We start from the raw sequence: 10323 nt of genomic DNA, 5'->3' as shown, positions 1-10323 counted from the left end.
CATTAGTAGAAGACCTCAGGCTTTGTATTGACCTGACAGTGCAGGGTCTCAGAATTTGTCTGGGCTTGTCTCAGCCTGAGCTGGTTTTAGCTTGCTTTAACAGCTCTCTAGTGATCAAGTGACTATGGCATGGTATGTTTTATCTTAAGCTTGGTCAATACCACATATGGTAGCGGTCTGACAAACTGAGGCAGTCAGTTTGTACAAAATGATAGACATTTCTGTCAACTGAGGCTGGGAAGGCTGTAAGGCAACTCTCAGACTTGAGTAGGGAGCCAGTGAGAAGGAAGCAGATTGTGTTAAGAAAACATATAAAAATAAACACAATCGGGTTACAAGATGCGAGGAGGAAAGCAGGAACCTGGTGCTCCTCCTGGCAAAAAGAAGAAACCCCCAATGGGAACATTATCCTGAGGGAAGACCTCATGATGCTGACAACTTGTAAGCCCCTCCTGCATTCTTCTTGAAAGGGACAGATAGATCCCTTAGGATCCAGAGGAACATTAGAAAGGTGACTGTAACACAAAACAAAAGGGTAGATACTAGGAAGGTTTCAGCTGCATTACAGAAGAGAGACTTTTCTCTAGCAGGTAACTTGGACTGTTAGACTGTTAAAACATTAACTGGGCTGAAAGTCAATTCTTGGTCCTATATATGGTGAATTCTCTTTTGCCCATAAACAAAAATTTGAGTGCAACATAGACAAAGCTACAAAGCCTGTGATCTTAGGAGACCCATGTGTAACATGACCTTGCAAAGCCAAGTTATTCCTTGCAAAGCCTAGCTTTGTAGAATTCATCCTGAATGTCTATTAAAAAAAAAAGATACCCTTCATTATTAAGTATCCCTGTGCTGCTGTTTATCTGTTAGAAAACACGCAAATTTTACTAGTTGTTGTCTACAAATGGAAGTATACACATGTTCTGGTTTTGGCTGGAATAGAGTTAATTTTCTTAGTAACTGGTACACTGCTATCTTTTGGATTTAGTGTGAGAATAATGTTGATAGCACACTCACTGATGTTTCAGTTGTTGCTAAGTAGCGCTATTCTAAGTTAAGGATTTTTCAGTTTTCCATTCTCTGCCAGCAAGCAGGTGTACAAGAAGCTGGGAGCTGAGGGAGCATGGCCAGGACAGCTGACCCGAACTAGCCAAAGGGATATTCCATACCACAGAATGTCATGCTCAGTATATAAACTGCTCGGGCATCCATCAGCAGATGGTGAGCAATTGCATTGTGCATCACTTGTCTTTTCTTGGGTGGTTTTGGGGTTGGTTTTTTCCCCTTTTTTTTGTTCTACCCCTTTCCATTATTATCATTACTTGTTATTGTTAGTATTGTATTTTATTTTACTTTAGTTATTAAATTGTTCTTATTTCAGTCCACAGGTTTTACTTTTTTTTTTTCAATTCTCCTCCTCATCCCACTGAAAGGAGGGAGGAGTGAGCGAGTGGCTGCGTGGTGCTTAGCTGCTGGCTGGGGTTAAACCACAACAACATATTGCTTCAGTATTGCCTGTCTCTCCTCTATGATAAGAAAAAGAGTCTTGGTTTGGTCACGCTGGTAACTTGCTTTTATGTGAAGTACATATTTCAAGAAGTCAGGAAGGAAGGGTAGAACTGTAGTATTTATTAAGTGACAGCTTTGACCCGTAAGTCTATAATGGAATTTCCTCCTACCTTAAGGAAAGCAATATGGCAATGACTAGTTCTTACTCTCCATTAAAAATTTGTACTCAGAAAGAATATAAAAACATTCCTTAAAAAGTGAAGAGTATTAGAAGAATTCATAAGAGGATTGCTCTTTTTAAAGTACATTAAGATGCTCTCTTTTGTAATTATATTTAACTTCGCCTGACAGATCCATGCATTAGAAATATAAAATACTGTACTTATAAAACTTTCCCATTTGCTTTGAGACCATGGCTGTAAAATTACGTTACAAAAATTGAAATCCTGAGGTATCTAGCGTGAAGTTACAGGTGCTTAATTACAGTACTTACTCCTTGCTAGTCCCCTATGAAGATTTTCAATAAGGTGATAACTGAATAGAAGAGGCAAAAATTCAGGATTTGTAGTGTTGAGACTAGTCAAACACTTTTAAGGGTAAGTGGTCTAGAAACATTATAACCAGCTCCACATGACTCTCTACCAAGCCCATAATACACACGCTTTATGATTCCTCTAAACTGTGTATGCTTCCTTCCTTTTAGCAAAGGATGGAGTATGTTACTATGTTCTTGAGAGTGTGTTTTTTAACATCTCCAACTGTACAAATACACACAGAGGCATATACACGCGTGAGTGCTTGCCTTCTTGTACGCGAGCAGTATACTTGCTAGAATTGCAGAGATGAAAGCAGTTCAGTGATCTACGAAGATAGTGCCGTTGCAGGCTTTGCAAGATGGAACACAAGAAAAGCCACTTGGGAAGATGTAAGTCAGAAATAAATCATCTGAATGCTGAGAGTTACCCAGCTGGAGGCCTCTTAGAGTCCAGACGTTATTTGCGTACAGGCACCCAAGCACTCTAGAGTGAGCTTTTTTTTCTTTGCAACTTGAGTTCTGTCCCCAAATTATCTGACATTGCTCATTCTTCTTTCCCCTCTCTCTGCACAGCTTTTTACTAGGTCGCCTTTGGATTAGAAACCCCATTGCTCAGGAACACAGAAGACGGAACAAGCGTGCAAGCGCACGTAAGGCACCCCCGGGTGCACAGCCGTGGTTTGGGCAGCACTAAGCGAGCAGCGATGGACGAGCCGGTAGAGAGCCTAGAGGGCGGAAACCCACGGACACCCGTGTCCGGGAAAGCCCCTAATGCTGACGCGGGAGCAGAAACGCTGCCGGGAGCTGCCCCCCACGGTGTAGCTGTTCACGCAGGGAACAACTGGGGCGGGCGGGACGCCTTTTTCTACGCAGAAAAGGCAGCGGACGGCGCTAGCGCGGGCGGGTAAACAGGTGGTGGTGGTGGTAGCGGCAGCGGCAGCGGCGGCGCGGCCTGCAGCCGGGTTAGGCCTGTGGACGGCGCCGGCCTTCCGCGGCGCGCAGAAGCAGGGAGGAGGGCGGGGGGCAGAGGCCCGCCCTGGCCGCGGGCGGTGAAGAGCGCGGCGAGGCGGGTCAGAGCGGAGCTGCCTGGGCCGGGCCGGGCCGGGCCGCGCCGCGGCTGCCCACAACCCCCGCCGCGCCGCGCTTCGCCCCGCCTGCTCGCTTTACGGCAGCGTCGCGCCACGCCGCCTCTTCGCGGCAGCGGAACCGGCAGGCCGGAAGGCAAGTGCGCGGCGGGCTCGGGCGGGTGGGGGTCGGGGCTCGCCGGGCTCGGGCGGCGGCGGCGCGGTGGGGGGTGCGGCGGCCGGCGGCCGCCTCGGTCGGCGGGCAGCGGCGGCGGTGGCGGCCGGAGCTCGCCGCGCTCCGGCAGACGGGGAGATGGTCGCTCTCCGCCGCGGCTGGCGCGGAGCCGCGGTCTGGGCCCCCCCCCCCCCCCCGCCTCGGTGAGGAGCGGGACCGCCCGGTCCGGCCTGCCCCGGCGGCCGTCTGCGTCTTCCCGCCGGCGCGCGGGTCTCCGTTTCGGGGCAGCGAGGCCGCCGGCCGGTGCCAGACCTTGCCTTCCCGGCGGGGTCCCGGCGGCAGGGCCAGCCGCGGCGGGCGGGCGGGGTACCCTGGCCCGGCAGCGGGGCCGGGGCCGGCCGTCTGCGTGCGTGTGCCCCGGGCCCGGCGCGCACCTCGGCGGGAGGTACGAGGTCGCTAATAAAGGCCGGGTCCCGGTCTCCTCTGGGCCTGTTTCTGGTCTTGGCCTCCGTGTGTTTCGTGAAGCGGGGATAGCAGGAGTGTTGTCACGTGGGAAACGGGACCGGTGTTGAACGGGCCTGAACACTTCCAGTACTTAGTACTGGTACTAGTAGACGTGGAGAGCGAGAAGCGAAGAATGAAGAACCAGCACGCGATCATGTAGAGTGTCTTCCCTTTCGAATACTACTTGCTTCGTTTTCGTTGGTAATGGTAAACTGACGGCTTCGCTGGTGAAATGCAGGACGATCTCTAGCATCCAAAGGCGTACCCTTCAGGCGCTTTGGGAGAGTGTATCATGCTGGAATTAAAATAATACCTTTATTTGAAAGCTTTTATGAGTTCTGAATTGTATTTTGTGGTCTTTAATGTACTAACATTTTTGTAGACCCTTTTGCTTCTTTGGGCTTTTTAAAGAATTGACTGTGAAATAGCGCTATTGACATTGAACCGGTAGCTGTCACTTTTGCAGAGAAAAGATCTAATAGTCAAGCTGAGTTATTTTCTTGAGGATTGACTTGAGTCTAGCCATTGAGTAGGAAAAAAAAAAAGGTTAGAAATTCCAGAGAAGATGCAACAACGATTATGTACATCCACATGGTAGGTTGCAGAGATAAATTTTTCAGAGGAAGAAAACCAAATCAGCCGTCAGTTCAGGTGCAAGTTGGCTTTCATCTGAAGAACACATTAATTATGCCAATTAGGTGCTGAGTATAAACACACAGTGCTTTTCAGCAGATGCTATAATGAAATAATTTCCTGTGGATCTGACTTGCTTCTGGCCATTACAGAGTAAACTTCCATCACCCTGGAATTAGATGTGTAGATATTTGAAAGAACTCTCTTCCCATTTATATGGGAATACTGACCAACTCCCAACTAGGGCCTTTATGCGTTGTATAAAGTAGTTTAAATATTAGACCTGCTCAGTTTTCTGTAAAAGCTAGCTTGGCCTTTGGAAGAGGTGAGATCAGTATTTCCATTGAATCAGAGAGAAGGTAAGAAATTGTCAAATGCCAATATTTTGTTCTGGTAGTTCTGTGTTTATGGACCTTTCTTTGAAGCTAAACCTGAAGTGATACTTAGGCAGGCTTTCTCTTGAAACTAAGAGGAGCGCACACTGCTCTTCTCACCCTTTTTTCTTCTTGCTCCTTCCTTCCTGCAGCCGACATGTATGTATTTGAAATATATCATCGTGTTTCTCCTCCCAGTAACGTATGTCACCTGGGTTTGTTTTATCTTTCCTAGTAGGTAATGTTTTCTATGTTGCTGGTCACTTTTGTTATCGTCCAGTACATCTTTCTAAACCGGTATGTGTCTTTCTAGAGACAGGGTGCATAACAAAGACGACAGTTTTTTCATGGAGTCTTTCAATACTGACTAGTGGAAGGACAACTTGGTATATATTAAGCTCTCACTCTTGTCTTTAATGTTTCCTGTCTTTCCATGTCTTTCAGTGTTTCCAGCATGACAAATGACACGATGATTGTCACTTGCTGTAGTCTGTAGATGTTTTTCTGTAAAACTGCAGCTAATGTGTTGTTTCTTGGCATCCTCTGTTTTTGCAGTTTCTTACTCCTGGTTTAATGTATTATGTTTTACTATCCATGTTGGATATAGTTCTTTCAAAATAATTGTAAATTGTAACTTGGCCCCTAAAATAGTTGCAGTCCCTTTTATCTCTGTATCAGTTACAGGTTTAGTAAGTGTACTCTTAATTCTGTTGTCAGGAAGAACATTTAGAGTTGAAAAATCTTTTCTTGTAGAGTTAATACAAAATTTGTCTTTCGTAAAGCAGCAGTGTGTATTTCTGCAGGTTCTTGTTAAACTACAACTCCTTCTCTGAAAAAAGTTATCCTTTATACATACTGAACTGAGCTCAGGCTGGTCCATGTTCTTCCTGTGTGTTTCATTCCTCTTATGAAGTCATAGGAGCTGCTTTTGGGGTGGGGAGCTGGTTGGGGGAGGGAAAGGCACATGTTGTTCGCTGGATAGTTATAATTTAAAGTTTATTTGGAAGCTGTTAAATGTGTGATTAATTCTAGCTAATATTAGTGTTCTGAGTACGAAACAGGTTTCTTTTTCTGCCTTCAAAATTTGTTGGAAGTCCTCATTACTGCAAATAACAGCTTAAATGTTTTCCTTGTAAATTCTTTTTAGTACCAATTGTTGAAGTTGATGTTGAACACTTTGGTTTAAAAAAAATGCATAGACTGCAAATCATGCTTTAATGTTTGGAGAAAGAAGAAAAAGCAAAATCTCTCTAGTTTTGGAAAAACTTACCTAATTAAAAGCAGTTGAATAAATGACCTGTAATGTGTAGTTGGAAGTTTGTTAGAAATATGATAGCTGATGTCCAAACCGAGAAGGAAACAAGGGTTGGACCCAGAAATAGATTTAGACACTTTAGGCTCCTAAATCCCAGGTTGTAATCCTCAGAATCTCTGTTGTCATCTCACCCTGTAGCTCTGTTTTCAAACAATGTTTGTCTAGTGTCTCTCTCCTGTAGCAGCTAGTAGCAGGCACTTAAGCGATATACTGAAAAAAGAAATAAATTGCAAAACAAATACAGTGATGCCTTCACTTTTGTATTACCTTTCAGTAGTCAGTGATGTAAGTAACTGATGATCTGCCTCTAAGCTGTTGAGTTCAGTAGCTACCAAGGTATCTGGCTTCTATTAATTCATCTAATTCTTTTTTGAGCATGCTTGAACTTACAGTATTTTTGGCAACTTCTAGCAATGAATTCCCAGATTTAATTATGTTCCGCATAGGAAAGCCATTCCATTTGGTATTGTTTTCACCGTAATACTCAGTTTTATCATGTACCTCCTTATTCTTACATTATGAGCAATAGTCAGTCATTCTGCATTTACCCATTCTTGCTTTTTTTTAAATACCTCATCACATCACAGAAATGAGCAATTTTGTGTTTATTGCAAGCACAATCCCTGTGGGATCTACAGGCAGGGCATTCTTTGCGCTCATCTCTCTCTGAGGAATTTGATAGCCTCTGTTTGCACAAAGCAATGCGAGTATGTTCTTGTATTGGGTTTAGGAGTTAACTTTCATTATAGCCGTGGTGCTTTAGATTTGCAGCTAAAAAAGCATTGGTAACACTAATGTTTGGCTGTTGTGCTCGCATAGCATCAAGGCTTTTTTTTTTTCCCCACCATGCCTGCCCAGCGAGTAGGCTGCAGTGGGCAAGAGGTTGGGTGGGGACACAGGTGGGACAGCCGACCCAAATTGGCCAAATGGATATTCTGTACTGTGTGTTGTGTGTGCAGAAATAAAAACTGAGGTAGAGGAAGAAGAAAGGGCTTTTTTTGCTTCCAGTGTGTCTTTTCTTTGGAGATTGGTGGGACATTGGTCTGCCTGTGGGATGTGGTGAACAGTTTCCTTTCCTTCGCTTGTGGGTTGTTTTGGTGGTTTTTTTCCTTTCCTTCCTCTATTAAACCATCTATATCTCAACCCGTATGTTTTCGTACTTTAGTTGTTTCTGTTTTCTCCCCTGTCCCACTGTGGTGTGGGGTGAGCAAGCAGCTCTGTGACTGCTTGGCTGCTGGCCAGGGTCAGCCTACCCCAGCACTTTGCACAGACACCTAAAAATGGGATTGAAGCAAGAAGTAGCAGCATGCTTTGGTTCTGTGGTAACAGTGCTCATTGAATTAACCAATGCTGTGAAAGATCCCTATGCCCTGTGTTCCTTGAGGTTATTCTAGTCACTTGGTATAGAATATTCCTCTGGGAGTTGCACACAGCTTTGTATAGTTTATTGAAAATCCATTTGGCTAGGGAGAAACCAAGAAAGACTTAATTAGGCTACAGTGGCTATGCTGGACTGCTTGAGCATTTACCAGTTTGTCCTTGCTGAAAGGGCACTTGGTGTTTTCTGTGTTTTTTATTCAGTATGTTAACGTGTGGACTAGAGTTTGGTGGTCGGCCTCTAGCTGAGCGCATCTCTCCAAGATGCAAATTAAAACTAGTGTTCTTTTTCTGGCTTGTTAAATCTTGTTGATGCTAGAGAAGAATAACAGGAAGGCAGAGAATGTTTTACCTATCTGATATTTTAGGGAGGGAAAAGTTGCTAGCTCTCCCTTTTCGTTGTATGCTGAGTATAGGATCATAGCTTAGGGATGTGGATTATACATCTCCCTAGACTTTCCCATTATTTGTTCTATGGCATGTAGTTACTCTGAGCCATCTGTTACTCTTGCTTGCCCAAAGGCATGTTGGAAATTTGGCCTGAAAAATAAACTGAATCTGATATTACAGACCAGAATCTTAATCATAAGCTGGTCATGCAGTAAGAATAGAAGATCATGGAATGATGGGTTGCTGATTGAAGCATTTATCACGAGATTTTTTTGAATAAATTTCAGTTTTCGACTTGTAAAACATTCTGAGGAAGTTGTGAGAATAAGTAGATGAGTTTGTAGAGTAGTGACTGACTTGCATGTGTTCAAATATTTCTAAAAACGTAGACAGAAACATTTATTTCAACCACTCCTTTCTTTGAAACTGGTGAAGATTGCTGAACTGAGTTGCTTAGTCAGTCTTGTTTGGAAGCCGGATTCTGATTAATTTGTTCAAGAAATGTGAAGGCATTGTTCTTAGCTGCTACTCTAAGGGGGAACAATTTGTCCTGTCCTTGAAAGATTAGGGAAGAGTAGAGATGATCTTTAAGTCCTCACTTCCATTTCTTCCAGGAAACTTATTTGTGGTGAGTTGACCCCAGCCAGCAGCCAAATGACCACCCAGCCTCTCACTCACTCCCTTTTGCTGTGAGACAGGTAAAAAATAGGAGATCTGTAATGGTTGCTTGGGAAGACAAACACCATAAGCACAGATGCCCCCCACCCTTGCTTCTCATTTCCCTGAGAAATGGGATGATATAAATAAAATGCTTGGTTATATATTTTTCTTGTTAGTGTGGCATTTCTGTTTATGGGGAGTGTTTAAAAGCTGACTTTATAAATTCGAACAGTTTGTATATCTGCCATGCTAAATACTCATGATAATTGTTCAAAGGCTTTTAATTCTCAAATAGGAGAATCTTGACTAATATGTGTGTTTTTCTTAGCTTACAGTGCAATTCTTCTAAAACATGTTTTAATAAATTTTACATACATTCTAACAGAATATAACTACATTTCTAGAAATGTAACTGTTTAAAAAATTGCACAACTGGAAAAAATCCTGCTTTAACCTCCTTAGATTTCTAGAGGCATAATGTGGCTATTCTCCTTTTCATTGTATCAGCCAAGAACAGTAACATAATGCCTCAATTTTTGTTCTCCTCCCCGTTTTCTCATGGAATAAGCACTCATTTCTGATGTTTACAAGCTTTGTGAAAAGATGGTTAGGGGTTTCCTCACTGTTGGAAACCATACAGGTGTCTTTCTCAAAGTATGCTCTTGCATGTATTGCCAGCGTTGTAGGCAGTCAGCCCAGGAAGTGTGGGCAGCAGCTGTTAGTTTTGATTCTAGTTTGCACGCATTGTAATATTACAGGAATGTAGCACTGCTTTCTTTTTTCTTAAGTTCTAATTCTAAACTGTAACAATATTAAATTATCCATGAGGAAGCTGTTATTTGCTGATCATCAAATAGCTGATGTGCCATTTGAAGTGCTTGCGTGGCATGTGAGCTCTGAAGAGAAGACAAAGGACTCTGTCTCTAGTAATATTACTTTATGGGACTATGTGTCTATTCAATAGTTGAGTGTTCTTTAAATGTATTATTAATTTAACTTTTTTTTTTTTTTTCCCCTTGGTAGAAGGGCCTACCGTAAAGGAAGTATGCATGTTTTCAGGCTGTAGGGGTATACTTAAAAAGGTGCTCTTTGCTTTTTTTTTTCCACAGATTTTTAGGCTGAAATTTGGGGCATTTTTTTTCCCTACATCCTACCAATGTTAAATAAGAGATTAGAAAAATTTATACTTAAGCCAGATCGAAAGTGGACAGTTGTCTGTCTTGGGACAGCTTCTGATATGTCTGTTACAACCTCGGGTTTCTTTACAACTCTCTTTGCAGGGGAGGAGGTAGTATTGCCTCTAGGCAGTAGGAGGAAGGTCTGAAGGGGGAGGCAGCCCCAAAGGTACCTGGAAGGCCGGGGTGGTTTGAACTGTGCTTTCAGCTTTTCCTCAACTGAAAATGCTTGTCTTGATAGGTTGATTTTGGGGAATCTGTATGCATTTTCTCTGCATTTCAGTATTTGACCTTGTTATGTCAAACTGAGCTCTACTTTGGTTGTGGCTGTGTTTGCTTTTCTGATAGGAAATACAAACTTTCACTTTTTAACCCCGAGCTGGACTGAACCCTCAGTGTGCCGTGACGTGGATCCAGTAAGGGAGGGCTGCTAGACCATGAGGTGTTCAGTCATGTGGACATACCTTTGGAAAAGTATTTAAATAAGCTGACAGAGACTTTTAGGAGGAATGTTAGAAAGACTGAGGGGTAGGATAGTGCCAACAAATAAATAGTTGTCTTATGGAAGACATTGGTCATCGGCAGAGATGATTGGCAAGTCATCTGACTTAA

At 43.4% G+C, this 10323-nt stretch overlaps 1 protein-coding gene across 7 annotated transcripts in view; it reads left to right on the top strand.

Annotated features, from left to right (window-relative positions):
* Positions 1 to 3187: 3187 nt before the first annotated feature.
* ASCC3 (activating signal cointegrator 1 complex subunit 3) overlaps positions 3188 to 10323 on the top strand; it is a 278562-nt gene continuing 271426 nt past the window's right edge. For 3 of the 7 annotated variants that reach the window (XM_049818322.1, XM_049818324.1, XM_049818323.1), the window contains exon 1: positions 5755 to 8574. The gene's annotated coding sequence lies outside the window, so the exon portion shown is untranslated. Of the gene's footprint in view, positions 3266 to 5754; positions 8575 to 10323 lie in introns of those variants that run through there. The other 4 variants (XM_049818320.1, XM_049818317.1, XM_049818318.1 and 1 more) reach the window with 3 other exon arrangements.

The sequence above is a fragment of the Accipiter gentilis genome, chromosome 15, assembly GCF_929443795.1.
Source record: "Accipiter gentilis chromosome 15, bAccGen1.1, whole genome shotgun sequence".
Taxonomy (NCBI): domain Eukaryota; kingdom Metazoa; phylum Chordata; class Aves; order Accipitriformes; family Accipitridae; genus Astur; species Astur gentilis.
The sequence above is the reverse complement of the archived record's forward strand: the minus strand, read 5'-3'. Positions and strand labels throughout refer to the sequence as shown.